The sequence below is a fragment of the Pongo abelii genome, chromosome 15 (assembly GCF_028885655.2).
Source record: "Pongo abelii isolate AG06213 chromosome 15, NHGRI_mPonAbe1-v2.0_pri, whole genome shotgun sequence".
NCBI classification, from domain to species: Eukaryota; Metazoa; Chordata; class Mammalia; order Primates; family Hominidae; genus Pongo; species Pongo abelii.
In genome coordinates this window covers 49,827,572-49,849,522 of record NC_072000.2, presented here as the reverse complement: position 1 = coordinate 49,849,522, position 21,951 = coordinate 49,827,572, and positions in this window count along the sequence as shown.

Here is a 21,951-nt window from a genome sequence, read left to right as displayed (position 1 = left end):
GGCATTGTAAATAACAATCACCATAAGTTTAAATAACATAATGAATAAACTACATTTGTCTATTTACTAAAAATTATTAACTTGTCATTTGCTTAATGGTTTTTTATATTATTCTAGGCACTTTATTAAGAGCTTTACTTATATTAGCTGATTTAATTTTTACATAAAATTATGTAATAATTTTATGAAAATAAATATTCATTATCTTTAGCTACAGACTGAGAACTGAGGAATAAGAGGTAAAATAATTTCCCTAAGGTCACATAGCTAGGGTAAGACAGGGCCAGGCAGTCTGACTCCAGGGCTCATACTCATGAGAAGTTGCTGCCTCTATTTATATACATACTCATTACCAATGTTACATATCTAACAATTAAATTAGGCACAGAGGCAATTAATTGTACTATGTACAATTCAGAAGTAGTCTTGTTTAATCACAAAGCAAATCCCTCCTCACTGAAGGATTAATAAACACATCTAGTCAGTGTGGTTAGAAGTGAAGTTTCTGTCCAAGGTTCTGGACCTTTCAATTTCTTTTCCTTCTGTGACTTGTATTGTCTGCTTATTGGGCCACATGATAACTTTTGATGTCAACAAGAGCTTTCAGATCTCCTGCTTACCACCAGATTATTAGAGGGTAATATTTATAATCCTTAAAGAAAAGTTTCTACCACTATAGCAATTACTGTTTTATTGCCTGCAAGGTTATTTTTGATTAGGCTCTGTAGGTAAAGGGTTAAAAAAAATCACCCTTTCATGGTCAGTCCTACTAACCATAAAGACTTCCCAGGCCAGCACTATGCAAAAATGCCCGCAAATATGAGTCTCTTAAAAAAACTTTTAAAATTGAGCAGGAAAATTGCTGAATTTTCCTGAAAAACTGATAAAAATAAAATATCAACTTTGTTATTAAGCAACTTTAATAGTAAAAATGATCTCTGAAGGCCGGGTGCGGTGGCTCACGCCTGTAATCCCAGCACTTTGGGAGGCCGAGGAGGGCAGATCACGAGGTCAGGAGTTCCGGACTAGCCTGGCCAACATGGTGAAACCCTGTCTCTACTAAAAATACAAAAATTAGCCAAGCGTGGTGGCGGGCGCCTGTAGTCCCAGCTACTTGGGAGGCTGAGGCAGGAGAATTGCTTCATACCAGAAGGCAGAATTTGCAGTGAGCCGAGATCACACCACTGCACTCCAGCCTGGGCAACAAGAGCAAAACTCCGTCTCAAAAAAAAAAAAAAATATCTGAAAGGTAGACTATGTATAGAATGTATGAACTACAAATACTTTTAGAAAGCCGGAACTTAAGGCATGTCCTGATCATCATAATTAGGCATGTCACCTGTCACATGCATTCTACACTCAGTCTGTATCTGATCTAGAGAACTTCCTGACCCTGAAGGCAATGGAGTTCGTAGCAATTCCTAGTAATTGTCCATCTATGGGAGGGATTTTATTATTTGACCTGAGATTACAGACAGGCTTATTGGAGCACTCCATCAAAATTAGACCCCAAGGAGAATTTTTTTTAAAAAAAGAAAACTTTCTTTCCCTTTTAGACATGATTTGTTATATCTAATGGCTTCATTATCTTGCACTATGAATTTATAGCCTAAACTGGAATGGCTTATAATGGCAAGGAAAGGTACAAATGATCATAGTAAGAAATTTAAATTGTAGTGTTTCAGAGTTTTTTAAACTTATTTTTATAAACCCTAGAATTCAGTTACCTTTAATAAAGTTTCTTGTTCTCATAGTGAACTCTCAAGGTAAATCCAGAATAAAATATCTAAACAAACTTTGTTCAATTTCACCAAACACAGGTAATAAATTGAAGATAGTAAGTCTAGGACTAGGACTGCTGACTTCAGCAAAATTACATTGAGTAGATACAGTTTACTCTGACTTATGAAAACAGCACTTTAAAGGAAAGAAGTCACAAAAAGCACCCTGCTATTTAGAGAACATTGTTGCTTCATAGTGTAAAAAAAGTCAGATCTGTTCATTCTTACAGTTGGTTTAATTCTATCACTTTGTATATTCACCTAGCCTTAGAAAAGTGTGAAACTATTTGCCTTAGAAATAGAATTCAAATTACTAAACAGAATATTTCCCTTTAGTATAAATTAGCTCAATACATATGAACTCCATTTTAATAAGTAAATTTGCTCAATATGTAGATCAAACTCCAATGTTAATTAACCTCTTTCTAGAGAACCATTAATAATAAAATTCAAACAGAGTTTAAATTATAATTTATATGAAATTTGATTTCTATTTTGAGAAATTATTTTCTCATAGTAACTTGCATTTTAATTGGAAGGGTAATGATTCTATGTAACCAAAATTTTTAGTTGTGGAATATTCCACTAGGATATGTGATCCACTAAAACTTGTAAGTGACAAGTGTAAGTACTCTTAAGTTGAATCAACTAAGAGAGGAGAAGAACAGCCAAAAGTAAAATGAACCAGAGAGGACAGCAGGTTGCCTATTTGTGGAACTCAGAGTGAGAAAAAGAATTAAACTCTTCCTGACCATGAGACACCCTTTAATCAGAGTCAAGAGAATCATTAAATTGCCTAAGGCTGTGGGACATCTTAGTTCTGTCCAGAATCTGGGAACAACTATACCAATGAAAAATAGAGAAGGAATTATATAAGAATAAGAGAAAGTTGAATGACTCCAGCTTAAATCACAACCTAACTCAGTGACTACTTGTCTAGAAACAGTATTGAAAATGTGAAGGCAAGAGATTTCATTTTAGGGACATTAGTGTTGGGGTTGATGTCAATGTGCTAAATGCATCCTTTAGACAGTTGCCTGGAATACCAAGAAGAGTGGCCCTAAACTGAGGCAATGGCTAGAGGCTAAGAAGGCACATTGGGGAAACAATAGAGTTTTACTCAGTAGGTCTGAGAGTGGGCCTGGAATTCTGCACATCTAACAAACTCTCAGGTTACCCCACTGTTATCTGTTCATGGAACATATTTTGAATAATAAGGAATTAGAGAATTGGAACAATTACTAGAAATAAAAGTAAAAACTTTTTGGTATCTGATATGGAGTAATACAAAACAGAGAACAATATATAAACTATATTGTGTTAAAACACAGCAAGATCACAGCCCAACAATTTGGTGCAACACAGTTCTGATCACCATAACCTTGTTAGCAATTTCTAGTAGTGTGGAACCCTACACCCAATAAATGCAACATTAGTTCAGTAAAAACATCTGCATACATTTTTCCACAAAGTAAACATTATTGGATAATATATTTCCACACTAAAATTATTTTAATTAACATTAAATCTTTATGGGATTTTGTTAAATTTTTAATTTACCCTGAATATTATCTTTTAACTCCAATCAGAAATATTGCAGACCCTAGATATCTTTGTGAGTTGTTAGGAATGTAAATTACAAACTAATATAAAAAGACATTTCAAAGTGAAGGATGTTTTTTCCGTTAACCTTCAAAGTAACTTAGGTATGACATGAGATCAATGCATAATGACTAGAGAAGAGATTAGAAGAAAGAAAGGAGCATGAGATTGAATTTCATAATATCTAGCTCAGCCAAATATGTGGTGTAGCAAGAGTATGGTTTGAAAAAGAGTGAAGAAATATGATGACCCAGAAGTAGAAAAGTCAGGAGTCTGTGGCATTCATGTATAAATGACAGCCTCATCTATACATTGATAGTTTGCTACATAATATAATGCAGAAAGTGTAACAGCACAAAGAACTAGGAAATAAAGGATGTTCTACAAGTTCTATTATTGCCGCTGTACATAAAAGACTTAACATATCTTTTCAAAGGCCTGCTTGCAAGATTGGTCCATGGCTGGCCTCTGAGAACTTGGATTACGTGAAGAAAGTTTCTTCCCCTTGCTAAAACTGATGACTCCCTCACTGTGCCTGAACTCTGTTAAAACAATGTTTATGGTGAACACTAGGAGTTTGGAAATTTGGTGGAGGTTAGGGAGAGGATACATAATCATCAGCTCCCAATAAAAACTTTGAGCACTGACTCTCCTATGAGCTGCCCTTGTAGACAATATTTTACATGTGTGATCAAAACTCATTTATGGATAATTAAATGCATTTTCTGTTATTCTACTGGAGGGAGACTCTTTAGAAGCTTATACCTTATTTCCTTGGGACTTTTCCTCATACCCCTTTTCCCTTTGATGATTTAGCCTTGATTCTTTTTGCTGTAAATGATCATATCCATAACTATGACTGTTGCTGAGTTCTGTGAATCCTCCCAGAAAATCACTAAGCCAGGGAATAGTATTGGGAACTCCCAGCATTCATTCATGTCATAAGGCAGAAAATAACTATGGAGAAAAGCCAGGCACTGACTTTGATTCATGCAAATATCCTTCAACACTGCAACTGAAAAGCACTATTATGCATTTATATTTAACATGCTTAGAGCTTTTTGATAATCTTCACTTTTCTTATTACAAATATCTGCTTCATTTTCAAAAAGCGGAACAACCATCTCTTCTATCTACCTGCCCAGTCTTTCTAGCTTCTTTTTTTTCCACCAGTAAGATGATTCGTCTACCATTTCAGCAGCAGCAGCAGATTCTACACTGAAACCACTGCCTACCTACTTACCATCTTACACCATGAACATCTCATTTCTAATTCACTCAAATCTCATTCCGTAAATCTCAGCTAGTTGGGTCTTTTCACTATCTGCTACTTCTGTCCTCATTGCTTCCTGAAATACCCAGATTTGTTCTTTAAGTATATCCTTATTAGACACATGCCATATGCTAATGAGATAAAGGCTAAAACCTTAACTTGACCTATAAGGTTCTTAATTGCTTGGTCCTTGCCTTCTGTTCCAGCTTCACTTTTTATCTGAGTTCCAACTATGTTGACCTTCTTTCTATTGCTAAGATGCATCTAACTGCTCCTGTCACAAGATCAACGCACTTTTTTCTCCCTGAAATGTCTTCTCCCTATTTTAATATTTAAATTTATTTCTTCCATATCACAGGTCAATAGGAAGCCTGCCTTGTTATTTGCTGTCAGTACAATGGACATTCATCTACATGGAGCTCATTACACTTGTGACTGGCATTAATTACATATATATAGAGAGAGAGAGACAGAGAGAGTATATAAGAATATATATAATGAATATATATTATATACATAATTAATAATATACAACTCTATGGGGATAATAAAAACCCTACACAGGCAGAACCTTGTCTGATTATTTGGCATGTATCTCCATAGCATGTTGAATAGTACCTGGAACATATAAACTACTGTTTTTGAGTAAAAAAAATGAATTAATGTAGACATTGCCCTAAATAATTTAGCAGATAAGGAAGTAAATAAAATATAGTCTTTCCATAAGGAAATTCTACCTAAGAGGTGAAATAAGTAATTGCGTCACTGAAACGCAAAGCAAACAGTTATGTATCAATGGAGATAGAAAAAAAGTCACCTTTTACAAAACTGACTAATGGAAAGAAATAAAACAATTTAAATGACCACTTTTACAGCTCTTTTCATGGCAACTTTACTATCCAAAGTTACAGACATCTTAAGCCAATAGTCAAGCATCTTCATTAACCTTCTAGCTTCCATTCTTGCCTTGCACCTCTGCAAAATTTTCACCCAAAGTTTAGTAAAGAAAACTGTAATAAAATATAATTCTAACGTGTTACCTTCTTGCTTAAAACAACAGATTTGTGAGACGGGAAATAAGTTTGTGTGCCTACTCTGAGTAGGTGAGAATGAAGATGGATAACACAGTCTCACATTCATGCATTGTTACATGCTCATCTCCACAGATGCTGGCATTCTGTCAATAACAAGGACAAGAGCAACAAGAGCAGAATTTACGGCCGCTTTCAAGTTTTGTTGTACCAGGAGAGTTTCTGTACTCCAACAATCCTTAACTAGCTCCTAAAATAAATAAAATGTCCTAGAGGTAAATGCTGACTCTATTCTCATGGTGCTTGCAACACAAACTACCTCCAACACAAACTACATTTTTATGAGGATGAATACAATGTAATATAGTCTAAAGAATAATAGAGTAAACAAAGCTCAGCTTCCAAGTAGTGAGAAGCAGTATGGATGAAGAATATATTAATGCCTTAGCGAATCTGAACCACAGTACTGGGCCACAGTGTCCCAAAACAACAGCTGCTTCTCTGCCCAATAAATCGATGTACCTGCCCCTGAGTGGCACCTCTGTCTTTACTGCAACCTGCCGCTTCCAGTAGTAACTGTTGGAAGACTGGAGAGAGGAGTTAAGTCATCGTGCCTGCTAGCAAGAAGATGACAATGTAGAAGTGACCTGCAGGCCTCTCTTGACTCTTAGGATAAAATGTAAGGTATGATTATTACGTATAGGACCTGCGTTATCTGGTTATCTGACCATATAGGAATTCACCAGTCCCATGACTCACCACTCACTGGTCATTGTATGCTAGGCTCACTTCAGCTCCTCCAGAACAATGTTCCTCTCTTCCTTGGGGCTTTTTCTCTCACAGAAAACTGTGCCTTCTGCTTAGAAAGCTCCCCCTCCCACCTTCATTTTGTCCATCTAATATATACCACTGCTTAAGGACTCCAATATAATTCCCCAGAAGAATGCAGCCCAAAGTCTAGAAAAGAGCTGCAGAGTAAAAACACATAAGATACACTGTGCTTCCTTGGTATAGCTGCTAACACAAGCATGATTAATATTTTGTGATTTTTCTTCAATTTTTATCTCTTGCACTTAATTATAAATTTCATAATACGATGGGCCCTAAATTGTCCATCCTATATTCCTATCAACAAAAATCGTGTCTGGTCCACATTAGACACTTAATAAGTATTTGCCGAAAAAAAATAATTTTGTAGATTCAAAGCATTCTATGTAACAAAGGTAATATATGCAAAGTTGAGGAAATACACATATGGGTATTTTATGGTGTATATTAAGGGGCATAGCAGGAGATAAATTCATAAGGTCATTTAGGGATAAATTGAGGAAGAACTAAACTTTCTTACTAAATACACAGATTGAGTAATCAGTAAAAAAATATGTAAACGATTAACTGAAGTCATGTATCAAATGTGGAAGACTGGTTAAAAAGATACAGTCATAGAAGTTTGGGGGAATGAAGATCTCAGGATGGTGGTAATGATCACAGAAATGATTGAATAAACATAAGGAGTGTTGAGAAAGAATAATTAAAGGCTGTTGTGGTTTAGGGAACCTGAAGATAAGGAAAAAGTTAAGAATTTAATGTTTCAAGACTGAATGAACTGAGAAATTTTTAGTTTTGGCTATGATTAAATAATTAGTACCAGAATAGCCCTCCTATAAACTACTGTAAAATTAGAAAAATACATACAACTCTTTTCAGGCATCGGACAATAATCAGTGCCATCATATGATCCTTGAGAGACAGAAAATGCATGAAATGAGCCCTATAAATTGCTCCATCTTTCTATTTAGTCAATAGCATGCTGCAGGAGGTATATGATGCTTATGTGGTTTGCATAGTCATTTAGGGACCCAGGAACCTTCCATCCAGTGGTTGAACCATCTTCTAAGGGTCACTTTTTATAAATGCAGTATATGTATTATATTTCTTTCTATGATTCCCTAAAGCCCTCGGATTCCAACTCTATTCCATACAAAGTATTGATTGCATTTTTCTGAAAAAGAAAAATCACTAAATCTAAGTAAATCAGAAAAATGTTAACAAGAAAAATTTTTATAGAGTAACTTCTCAACATGCAAATATGGTAAACATGGGCATAAGTACAAAAAACTACAGTTCAAATTTTAATAGTATTCACCTGTAAACCATAAAAGATACAGAGCTGCAATCTATAGTACAAAAACTTGAACACTTTGTAGGAGCAGAGCAATATTTTATTTTACCATATTACAGAGGCTAAAAATAATTAATTTTATAAAACATAATCACTTTCTTAATGTCTCAAATGTTCTAACTATAAATCCTACAAGGCTAGTAAGATCTGCTACACTAATATAAATGTCCAGATAGCACAGCAATACTTTAACTCACATGGTCCATTTAATATGAGGTATGATGTTTGCGAATAGAAGGCCAATTAAAGATGGAAAGTTAGGAAGCATTTTTCCAGCCTCATGAATTAGGACAGGCCCAGTATACTCTATTGCCAGTTGGTACATAAAGCTACTGGAGACCTTATAAAACAAATGTAATTTTTCTGACTTAATTCATAGGAAACTATTCCTATAGGAGGGCTCAATATTTCTCACTAGATTTTTGTTTTTTATAGTAGTTATTTCAAGCAGCTTTTTCCTAGCTATAGTAGATAATCCAAAATTTATGAGGTTCATTTGGCAAACTAAGCCACAGTTTTCTAATTAATCAGAAATTTTTAATCTTTCTGAGGGTTGGTCATAATCAAATGGGATCATACCAACTACTGTATTCAAATTCTCTTTCACCTGCCTATTCTTATCCCTGGCTCTTGGAGAGGATACGGAGTAGACACTCCTGGCAAATGAACATCTAACAGGTCATTAAATACAAGTCCTTCTGCTTTGATTTCAAATGAGGCAAAAATATGATGCATATCAAATATGGAAATGAATGTGAGACAGATGCTCACATGTAAAATTCAGTAAGAAAATGCCACAGCAATAATTCTTGAACTCCTCAAGCAAATCAAAGATAATAAACTAGGTCAAAGTGTGGAAAGAGTGAATTCGTGGAGAGTTGTTGGCATGCTGGAAATCCCCACCTTCTCCCAAGGAGGAAGGGACGGGAGTGGGAGGTGCTTTCTCTTCCACCTAAAGTCTTAAAATGAGCATTTCCATTATAGTACTCTCAGATCTTAGAATGTCAATTCTGTAAAGCTTGAAGTTACAAAGAATGCCTCAGTGTCTTAAAGTGGCTTGCGACAGCAGAATAAATGTGGCTGTGTTAACACACTGGCCTTTATATCCAGAGACTTCAGGCCCAAGATACTGAGCTATACTGGACAGACAGAAAGCAAGGCTGGAGCTATTTTAAGTCCAAGTGAACCTCCTGGAAAAGACAGCAAACACCAGTAGCTTCTTCATGGTGTTGATTACTGGAGAAAAAACAGAAGCTAAAAGAAGAACAGTAAATTGGGTAATGGATTGTACTGCACATACCATGATACATTGAGATAGAGCTGGATAAGTCCTCAGTTACAGAAATCTTAAAACAAAGCCACACCCAAACACACTCAAGCAACCAGGAGGAAAAAATTCAGCCTGGAACACTTAACCAGGCCCAGAAAGCATGAAGTCAGCTTATGAGGGTACCAGACATCTCCCAAGGAAGACATCTCTCTGTCTTAACGTTATTTCCTCTTTTGTCCCCACCCATTTTCATTTCATGAAGATAGCGAGTGATAGAAGTGAAGCAGGAAGAGGGATGTTCTTAGTCTATTCAGTCTACTATAACAAAATACTATAGACTAGACAGCTTATAAACAAAGGAAATTTATTTCTTACAGGTTGCTGGAGGCTGGAATGTCCAAGATTAAAGCACAGGCAGATTCAGTGTTTTGTAAGGGCCTATTTCTGGTTCACAGAACAGCACCTTCTCACTGTGTCTCCACAGAGTGGAAGGAGTTAAAGGTCTTTCTGAGGCATCTTTTACAAGGCACCAATTCCATTCATGAGAACTTTGCCCTCCTGGCCTTATCATCTCCCAAAGGCTCTACCTCCTGATAGCATCATCTTGGGGGTGCAGGTTTCAACATGTGAATTTTGAGGGGACATGAATACTCAGACTACAGGGAGGAAAAACAGAGAAGAAGCTGAGCATATCATCTTCCTCTTACAAAAGTTCTCATCTGCTAAAGGTCTTAGCTAAGGAAAAGAGAAGCTGTCAACAACTGACTTCCTGTAGAGAGGAAAGGAGTCATAATCTTCATTGCAGATTAAAATATTGAATATTTTATGGACTAAGATATTTATTTAAAGAATTTACACTGTATTTATGACTTAAAAGGACCTGAGCCATAAGATTGTTGTTACCAGAGAAGAACAAGAAATTTCTTGGGCCTGCCAGGATTTCCTACCCCTCTGAATAAGTTTTCATTGACGTGGAAGATAAAAATAAGATTGTGCTTTGACTACATGAATCACATAGTTAACCATCCAAACAAAAGACAATATTTATGGTTAAAAAGAACCTGACCCCAAATGAATTTGGGGACCCCATAGTTTTGACAAGTGAATAAACCACCTATAAATCATAGACCTCCTTCTTCTTGTTAAAGGCTGGCCAAAGCCACCAAGTCCTTAAACCCACAATACTCTTTGATTATCAATATTCCATCTTCCTAATGGAGATAACATATCAAGGACTAAAAACAGTTTCTGCCAAAATCATAAAGCATCTGATCTAAGTTTTTCAAATCCAACCATTTCCAGAGCACGTGGGAAATATTTGCAATGCCTTCATTCCCAGGAAATATTCACAAGATGGTCTTATTGAAATAATTAATTGAAAAATAATGTTCCAAAGAAATAAGTCATAGATCTACCAAATGGTCACCAACTGGATGAAACAAATTTTAATCTCTTCCAGCATTTAACAAAAAGCTTAACTCCTAATACTGTTAATCAATAATATTCATGACCTTAATTCATAATGGCACTCCTCTCAAGGTTTACAGTAAAAGTGGTGTGGGATGAATTCCCTTAAAAGGTATTTAAATAACATATGTCTTCTAAACCATTGCTCAGAAGAAGAGATAAGCACTTCAACAGCAACTAGATGTGGCAGATGTCTCCATTTCACTAAATTAAATAAACAGCAACACATTAGATTTTATTAAAATCAGGCAGAAGTTCAAGAGAGCTCAAAACCTGAAATTGAAAGTAAACATAGGGATCTTTATTACATACAACTTTCCTCCAAAGGCTTCTTTGTCATATATGTCTTATATGTAAATGTATTTTTTTTTTTTTGTGGAGACAGGGGTCTCATTCTATCCCCCATGCTGGTCTCAAACTCCTGGCCTCAAGCAATCTTCCTACCTTGGCTTCCCAAAGCACTGGATTACAGGTGTGAGCCTCCACCCCTGGCCATTAAATGTAAATTCTTAAGAATACAAGGAGCCATCAATTTTATTTATTTTTATTTATCAATTTTATTTATTTTTAAATAAAATTAATGGTCCCTTGTATTATTGGGTAATTTATTTTCTAATAAATTACTCCTTGTATTCCTGACTTATTTATTTTGTAATACCTGGTCCAAAATTCAAAAAGCAATGAGCTTAAGAATCCGGTTTTGAACACAAAGTCTTCATGACTACAATGTCCCAGCATTTTTGCAGTTCTGAGAACATCTCTCCTAATTATTCTGAACAGTGAGACAGCCAATTCCAAGCAAGTAGATTCACTAAGTTAACCGAAGCATGCAAGAAGAACAGATAACTCTACTGTCATTGAGATTGTACATTTCTTCGAACCAGAAATTCATTGTGACATAATGTCAAATAAGTTTGGAATTCTCCCCATTTACTAACCCTCCCCGACCACCCCTCAGCCCCTTAACCCCCCTTCCCCTGCCAATATAGGAAGTTAGTCTCTGATTTGTAGACACTATGATATCAAATATAAGGAAGAGAATACTTTAAAGGTGTGATAAATAATCACTAATAACCCAGTGCCTGAAATTAAAGAAAATAAGGGTCAAGGCCACTGAGGAATTTCACACCAATAGAAAATACCATTGTAAACTTTGTTGCCATCACCCATCAGACTGATTAGACAATGCCATCTCATTGGTTCTAGTCTCATAAAGTATAACCTGTAAGGATTTCTGGTCTATAAATATCTTCTTTACCCATCTGCTAACTCTCTAGAATTAGACTCTTAAGGATCCATAGTTTGGCTTAAGAAAGTGTTACTTAGCCCAGGCTGTACATTAGGATCACCCAAGGAGCTTAAATAAATATATCACCGAAATATTCTCCAAACTGTATTCTCAAGTTAATGATTGAATTGGTTTAGGGTAGAGCCCAGGCAAGGTTTTTGGGTTTTTTTTTTTTCTTTTTTTTTAAGACTTGAGATGGGGCTGATTTGGGCACATGGAGTTCTTATGTAGGAAGGTGAAATTGCATCTGGTCCCCTGTATGTTAGAGCAGATAAAGGTTATATTGATAGGCACGTTCTAGATGTATGGAGGAGAAAGGCACAGAAAGAACAAGACAGAAATTTAAATTACTCACTGCAGTATTCTGCCGAGAATCAATTCGGATTGGTCATCATGGCTTAATGAGAGTGCAAAAGCCTGATGAAAAGTAGGTGGACTTGGAAAAGTTTGATCCCAGGTGAATTTTAGAAACTAGCCCTGAAATGCTCTCATGGATAACCACCACAAACATGTCTGACAAACATTGTCTTTACCATAATTCCTAGCTCGGTAGGTAATTTCTCTGCTTGAGATGGAGGAAAGTTTTCACCAAGACAGTAAGTAATTTCACAAAGGTCACCCAGCATTCACTCTTACTCCAACTGGGAAAATAATAAGTTAAATTTAAGTAATGCCTTCTTTTCAAAAAGAACACATATATCCATGTGGAAAAAGATGACAAGAATCACTTCTCTCTCGTAGGTTGATATTGTCACTTACACACAAATTTGACAAAATATGAAAGAGTTTATAGCAGATCCCACTTCTACATCTCAATTTCAAAAGTTATGGCACTACTAAATGAGATTTAAAACCTTTTCAGAGTGCTATAAACATTTGTGAAGTAATGACTTATTTTTAAAATGTAGCAAAACTAACTGCTCTCACAACAAAAAGAAAATAACACAGGCTTTCTAAAATACTACAACCAGGTTTGTTCAAAAACAGGACCATTTGAGTAATAAATTCTAAAATAAAAGAATTTTTTAAATCCAAATGCAAATCTTTTACTCCTCTGTAACTTATTTTATTGGGATGCCAGTAAAATATAATGTGTTATTTGCAATTTGCAAGCAGGAATTCTTCACTCACCAGAGCATATCAGTGTTGTCTGTGCACTTAAAGCAACCAGGTATGTTTTATGGCATTGCACCAATGCCAGGAGATTATGACGGTAACAAGTTACAAATTAAACAGCTCTGATATAAACATTTTATTTAATTTTTCTTTTTTACAGAAATTAGTTAAGGGAGTTAAATTACTTAGCAACCAAATGGAAAATAAGCAAAAATATAAGATCACGTAACTCTGAGATAATGTTGTTAACAGCCAAGCCTAATGGCTGGGACACACAAATTACTGCCCCAAGGTGAGCTGTGAGTCCATCTGCTGCTTCCTATTTGATTTCTTGAAGTGATGCTAACTGCTAATTAACCGTGAAAAGTTGTGCTGTGAACCTTTCACCTGAAGTTCTTCCGAAAGAGTAAAAGTTCTTAAGGTGCACTCAGAGCAATGTATATAGAATCAATTGCCGGTTCAGCAGTGACCTGCTGTCCTGCAGAACAGAGCATCAAGCTGTGATTGTTCAGCTCTTGGGAAAGAAACTTTCTTTTTTCACTTTTTACTGCCTGACACACACAAACACATCCACTGAACTGTTTTGTGTGATTTGGTTTGCTTTCCTAACAGGCCTTATCTCGTTAGATGATTTGACCCAGGAGCAGAGCAACCTGACTTCTACCTTACATGCAGACAGTGTTAGAGATGGTATATCTTATGACGCAGATCCCAGGCCCCAGAGTCAAAATTTCTTGCTGCTTTTTTTAGCTTCACAAAGTAAAAAACTGATTCTCAGCTTTGGCTGCACATTGGAATCACCTGGGGAGCTTTTAAAAATGCTGATGTTTGGGGCCCACCCCAAGAAATTATGATTTAATTGGTATGGGCATTGCCTGGGCATTGGAGAGTTTTGGAAGCTCCCCCTGCTGATTCTAAACAGCCAAGAGTGAGAACTACTGACTTAGAAGGAGGTCCTAATTAGTTCTGATTATCCCTTCCTGCAACTCTAACAAGACTGGTTCCTCAGGCCCTGGATGCCCTCGGGAACTACCAGAGCAACTACCAGAGCACTGTGACTCTAAGACCCTCTGAACTGTGATCCCTGTGCTACAGTTCCATACAATCCCTTGTCTGACGCATTTTCCCACTCCTCTCATCCCCACATACTCTCCCTCTTTGCCCTAGGAAATTCCCAGTCTGTCATCAGCAAAATCACCTGAGTCGTCAACAACGCTTGACTATTCTCTCACCTGTCTGCTCTGAAGCCTGATTCTCATAGGAAAACCCACTTTTCTTTGGACCTTACTATTTTCTCTCCCACACCCCAAGTACCACTGGTGTAAAAATCGGGTAGGGTTAGCCAAGTGTCAGGTTCCAGCCCATGCGGAGGTCCGAGGGGAGTGGGTGGACAGGTGGCAGATAGCTGAAAGAACACTCAATGGGGCGTGGGCAGGTGAAATATGGCTTTTATTGTGCGCTCTGTCAGCTTTTGTCTTGGCTGCGTGCTCCAGCTGCAGCCCCTCTTAGCAACCGGCTCTGCGGCTCCTGCCACTCCCACATTTACAGCTGCACTCCCTGGCGCTCTTGCTAGTTCCTGACTCCCGCTGCCTGCCTTCAAGGCAACTGGCTCTCCCTTACAGAGTCGGCAGTTTCATTCTTTCTGGGTGCGAGCCTTGTGCACAGCATTAGCAGGGCAGTTATTACCTTTTACAGGCAATGGTGGCTCAGATTCAAGTATGAACTTACACAAACAAGTTATATAACAAGTGGAGTTGTGTGCCAGCACTCCAAACGCACTGAGTCATGCTGACCCGGATGTCTGCCTTGGACTATTCTTCACCAAAACACATCCACTTTCCTTACAGGTAACTTTTGCTTGTCATTGTTTGCACACTATTGTTGCAGACTTCTCCCTGAAAGTCTCTGGATCCTTTTAAGATTCCTCCTTATTTTAGACATCTAAAAGCTCCAAGACATTCCCTCTCCTTTCTGAAGGTATGGCCCCTATTACTCTTTATATTAATACTCCTAAAATAGTTCTTGAAGACTTCAGCATACTCTTATTTCCTTTAGCTTTTACCTTACTGTATTAGTCCATTCTCCCACTGCTATAAAAACATACCTAAAACTGGGTAATTTATAAAGTGGTTTAATTGACTCACAGTTTTGCAGGCTTAGGAATCACGACAGGGAGGTCTCAGGAAACTTACAATTATAGTGGAAGGTGAAGGGAAAGCACACACATCTTAGCAATGGAGGAGCAGGAGAGAGATTGACGGAAGCCATGCTCTTTTAAACCACCAAATCTCGTGAGAACTCACTATCACGAGACCAGCAATGGGGAAACCACCCCCATGATCCAATCACCTTCTACAAGATCCCTCCCTCCACATGTGGGGATTATAATCCCAGATGAGGTTTCAGTAGAGACACGGAGTCAAACCATCTCACTTATCAAACAAAATTGCTTATCTGACATCTCACTTATGCTACATGCTCCCATGATCATACATTAGAACAGTTTTCAACGTATAGCCAGAATCATAACCACCTAGTTAAAAATATAGGTTGCTGGATCCACCCCCAAAGTTTAGGAATCAGTAAGTCCAGAGTAGAGCCTGAGAATGTGCATTTCTTAAGTTCCCTGGTGATGCCAATACTGCTGGTTCAGTGACTACACTTTGAGAGCCATCATATTAGAGTCTAGTAACTACAAATCATTATTATCAATAACTACACTCACTCCACAGTCTGAGTTTCTAATATTCCACTCTCCAAAACTAGGATATTGTTAGATTATCTTTACTGCAACTCCAGCAATTTTTTTCCAAACTGACTGAGACCTAGGGTTTATTGACATTTCTCTTTCCTCCATCATCTCTCTCATAATTTTTGTATTCTTACCCTCTTTAGACTTCATAGTCCATCATTAGCCTCACTTTCTCTGATAAAAATCAAAATCCACATTTTAATTACTTTTTTGCTCCTAAAATACTTCCTTTATTTGGCTATCAGGATACTTTCTCTCTTTCTCTCTCTCTCTCTTTCTCTCTCTCCACTCCTACTTACTGTCTGCAACATTTCCACATCTTCTTGAATTTGCATTTTCTCCATACTTCTTTTATGTATCTGCACACACTGTCCATTAATATTATCCAGTTCCGTGGCTTTCAGTATGATCTCTCCCCTGGGACCTAGTCTCTATTTTCAACTGCTAACTTGACATCTGCACTTAAATATCTAACAAAAACTTCATACTTACTGTACTCTAAACAGAAGTCTTGATCTAATTTCATCCCCAAACATGCGCATTTTCATTATTATCCGTCTTATCTCTTGCCTACACTATTGAACTTCTTAGCAGGCTCTCACTTCCACTATTGCCTTACTACTCAATGTGAATGACAATTTAAAAATGTAAATCGGAACGTGTCTCTGCTCTGCTCAAAATCTTCTAGAGGCTTCCATCCCATTCAGAATCAGTGTCTTCACCAATGCCTAAAGAGATGTCACAGAATATCCCTCTCCTGTGCTTTCCTCACCCTTGGTTCCCTCTTGGATCTGTTTCCTATAACTCTCACCCCAAGTCAGGCCTTTCCAACAAAATCGATCTTTCTATCCAAAGAAAATTACTTTTTCACAACCATTACACTTATTTTATTCCTTCTATCTAGAATGTTATTTCCCCAAATATCATTCTGGATCTCTCCCTGTTTTTGTTCAGACTGAAATAGCAAATCCTCACACAGGTCTCCCTCAATTATACCTAAATTAGAATCTCCGGATTATCCTATCCCTCATCTTACCACCCTCTAACCACACTACCCTGCTTTATATTGTCTTTATATTCCTAACACCATATTGATTTGTTTATTTCCTCTCTCTCTCCAATTTAAGTTCCAAGATAGCAGGACATTTTTTGTTTATTATTTTATCCTTAGAGCCAAAACAGTGCCTGTATCATAGCATGTTTTTAGTAATATTAGATGACAGATAAATAAAAATGTTTAGTTTTCTTGTTTATAAAATGGGAAATAAGACTTCATTGTTATAAAGATTAAATATATGTATATATACAAAACATTAGCACCAATGCTAGCACATAATAAGTCATTGATAAAAGTAAAAATAAAAACATGACCAACAATGACCAATTAATATTCCAATTAGTGAAAATAAGATTTTTAAATTATTTATTTTAAAACAACAAATAATTCTATGAAATTTGATGCAGCTTCGGTTTTCAGTTAAATTTCTGCCATGAGTTTCATCATCACATCTCTGAATTAATGTCTCAAGGGCATTGCAGAAATTATTTCCGAGGTAGTCATGGAGTAGCTCTACTTTGTAATTTTTAAAAATAAAACTTTAGTTACCTCTCATCTCATGATTTTTTCCCTTTGAGTGTTTACATTTTTCAAAATATACAAATGTAACTAATGGAAGAGTTTAAATTATAAGTCAAATTATTTTATTTAAAGTAGCAAATATTTAGCATACTCTTCAGTTTCAAAATTATAATGCGTAAGAGTCCTCTAAAGATAAAAAAATCAAAGATCTCAATTTAAACAGTTTAAGAAAAAATAGTTCCCCTTTATATAGGTTGAGTATCCCTTATCCGAAAAGCTTGGGACCAGAAGTGTTCAGTTTTTTGAATTTTAGAATATTCAAATACATATAATGAGATATCTTGAGGATGAGACCCAAGTCTAAACATGACATTCATTTATGTTTCATGTACAACTTATACCAATAGCTTGAAAATAATTTTATACAATATTTTTAATAATTTTGTACACAAAGCAGTTTGTGTTAAGTCCTTATGTCTGAAATTTTCCACTTGCAGTGTCATGTTGGTGCTCAAGAAGTTTTGGATTTTGGAGCATTTCAAATTTCTGATTTTGGGGGGCATTTAAAATTTCTGATTTTCCAATTAGGGATGGTCAACCTGTATTAACACTAAGCAAGATAAAATATTTGTAAATAAATTTCACATTTTATTACATGTGCCTGTAAAATGAAATGTTGAAAATTTTCTTTGTTTTTATAGCCATAGAAAAGGTTTTGTTTGGTATGATTTTGTGCAAAACAATCAATTCAATTTGAGGCTGAGATAATTTGATGAAAATGTATTTTACTATTGACATTTTTAAAAATCTGTCTAGGGACTAAATAGTTCAGTTTTCTCTTGGTTCCTTTTGCAACGTTTTGCCACATGCTCAGGTTCAGCTTCCAGTTCACATAGTCATTTCATCAAGTTGCCTAAAATTAAATTATTCATCTGCACACTGAGATAAACCGGCTGTAAAATTGAACAAAGTTTAACATGTATGTTTGTATAATCAAGGGCTTTAATGTACAAGTTTTTAATCTGATGAAAGTTAAATAGCATCTCCAGAAATAAGCACACACACAACATTTTACACAGAATTTAGGAAGTTCTGTAAGTGGAAAACCTCTGTAATTGTTCATGGAAACCAGGTTAAACATATGACTAAACAGAAAGAAGATATGCAAACATCTTTATAAAATACCATTTACTCAATCTGTAAAATACCACATACTGTCCTAGATCTTTATATGTTTTATTTAATCCTAGCAAGAACCCCTGTAAAATAAGTGTCATCACTTTAAAGATAACAAAAATAAAGTCGATAGAGTAAATGACATGTACTATATCACGCAATCTGAAAAGATAAAGTATGATGTTTTTTCTTTCACAGAATTCTTACACAGCTTTTCTAGGGTCGTGCAAAACATTAACTGTAGAATCATAATCTTATATCCCATTGCTTTTTTTTTTTGAAAGTAGCTGAATTACACAATAGCACCAAGTTTTTCTACACAGGACACCAATTCTCATAAAGTAGAATGAATTGGAACTCAAAATGTGTCCAATTTTCAATCTCTACTCCTAAGAGTAATTAAAGCATACCAGTTAGGTTACCCCATGGGTTTCTGTGTTTTTTTAGATGTGTCTACGCTATTGCCAAAATCCCTAAAACAAATATGAATTATAAAAACATTAAAAATACATGGAAGCCATTTCACATTCCCTGCAAAAATTCAGTAGGAGCTCAACAGTAAGTTTTGTTTTGTTTTCTCTCCAACAATGCTAGGATTATTCACGTTCATCCTTACAGTCTATATATATATTATATATATAAAATATATATTATAAAATATAAAAAATATATATAAAATATATATTATAAAATATAAAATATATATATATAATATATGTTATAAAATATAAAATATATATAATATAATATATATTATAAAATATAAAATATATATATTATATATAATATACATATTGTTTAAACTGTTCACCAAAGCACATAAAGTTCACACCTTTAAGCTCTTGTTATGTGAACAACCTTGTACATGTTTCATAAACACTATACTCAGAGCCAACTAATCCTCAGAAATACCTAGCATTCACCTATTAAAGTGAACTATAACTGTTATTTTTTAACTTTTTGATAAAACAACCAGGAATCTGGATTTTTAATGTTTTCCATCCACCCATTGAAAATTGATGATTACATACCTAATGGTAACAATGGCTAAACAGAAAGAAGATATGCAAACATCTTTATAAAATACCATTTATTCAATCTGTATCAAGAGATATTTCCTGTGACTCCTTTGCTGGCCTCGTGAAGGAGTGGCTTGCTTACTCAGCCCATGGTGCTCAAACCCCTTGCAGGAGAAGGAGCACGCAGGTGAGCAGGTGCAGGAGCCAGGGTGAGTGCCTTTGGGCACTGGCAGGAACGAACCCCGTACCGGCCTGTGGCAGCATTGATGGGTTGCCCATGACCCCTGGAGCCCCAGAGGGCATGTGTTATAGTGCACTCCTTTAGCTTTAACATCTATGGACGGCTTAAGTGTTAAACAGATCAGTGGAGCATCAGTGTGACAGTCTCTTGCACCCGTACCCAGGTCCTTGTCTGGTGTCCAGGAAGAATGAGGCTATGTGAACAAATTGAAGGATGGTGTATGCAGAGGATTTTATTGAGCAGTGGAGGTGGCTCTCAGCAGAAAGGGGAACTGGAAGGGAGAAGGAGTGGGAAGATAATCTTCCCCTGGAGTTCAGCTGTCCCTGGCTGAACTCTCCTCCGAAGTCCTACCGTCAAGCCGTCGCTCTGAAGTCAAGCTGCTTTTCTCTGATGTCCGACTGCTTCTCTTCTTTCCTTTTCTGCTTTTTCCTTTCCTTTGCTGCTCTCCATGTGGCAGCAGTGGAGCTTGGGGGTTTTATGTATACAGGGCTTGAGGCAGGATAAGCCAGGGCAGTTTGGAAAAGGCAACATTCAGGTGGGAAAATGGGGATGCGAATTTCTCATTTAGGGCCACGGGTCCACGCTTGAGGGTGGATCCCTCACCAGGGACCCGGACCTTTTCTACCTAATATTTCCCTGCCTCCTGTCTGTATCAACAGCATTTGTAACATAAGTATAACGATTTATACTTCTGTTCATCCCTAGTACCACATGTTGCTAGATTGACAGCCATGTGTTACCTTATAATTTTAATTCATTCATCCTGTTGTGCTTTCAGATATAAATCATAAACTTAAACTAAAACAGATCTACATTTCCATTAAGATGGACCATGAAAACTGTCCATCTTAATGAAACTCAACACCACATATATTATATTCAGAATGAACACGAAATCTCCTGAACTTGCAAAAGATTAATTGTCCATGTGATTAAAGATTATTCACAACACTTTACAATACAAAACTAAGTCAATCAACTAGTATGACAAGGATTACTTTTCTTGATGTACAGAATATTCATACAAATCTATGAGAAAAAAATACCAAAACTTCAATTAAGAAAACAAAAGCCAGGCCAGGTCCAGTGGCTCACACCTGTAATCCTAGCACTTTGGAAGGCCGAAGCGGGCAGATCACAAGGTCAGGAATTCAAGACCAGCCTGGCCAACATGGTGAAACCCAGTCTGTACTAAAAAAATACAAAAATTAGCCGGGCATGGTGGCACACATCTGTAATCCCAGCTACTCAGGAGGCTGAGGCAGGAGAATTGCTTGAGCCCAGGAGGCGGAGGTTGCAGTGAGCTGAGATTGTACTACTGCTCTCCAGCCTGGGTGACAGGCAAGACTGTGCCAAAAAAAAAAAAAATGCCAAAACTCTAAGTAGGCCATCTCCTCCTCCACAAGTATAAAAGAGTAAATGTTTAATGTTAAGAATTTGGACAGTATATATATGTGCAGAGAAAAAAATTAAGAAATTATAATTTAAGAGCCCCCAAAAGCATTGTTTAATTAATTACAGAATGAAAATGCTATTGTATTTACAAATTTGTTTTCATTTTCCATTCATATTATGATCATTTTCTCATGTCATTAAACATTTTTTGGAAACATCCTATATACATATTTGAATAAATACTTTAGGAGATATTTAGGAAGTGTTATAAAGAAATATTCAAATGACTTTCTGTCACACAGATATTTTAGAACATAAGGGATTCCCTGGAGGGAGTAAGGACAAAGGTTTTGTCCTCTAAAACACTTCTCTAGTCTTTATATAATCTTGTCAGTTGATAACTATTCTTCTTAACTTTTGTCCTAGATTTATTTTTTTTCTGAGTAAATATCATACTACCTATTCAGAGTTCTGTTATTTAACTTACTGTCTTCAGAGAGCCCCTTCTTTGTGATTCCCAAAAATAAGTATTTCATAAATTAAATACAGACAATTACCAAGTTTTTTATAAGTTAACCAGGCAATGCCAAAAAAAAAAAATCTTATACAGGAAGTTCTCACCTAACATCCTGAATATGTTCTTGGAAACTGTGATTTCAAGCAAAATTCACTATATAATGAAACCAATCTTACCATAGGCTAATTGATATAAACAAGGATAAACATGGCAGGTCAGAAATCATCAAGCCCCATGTTGAAAATTCCCTCTCCTGAACCTT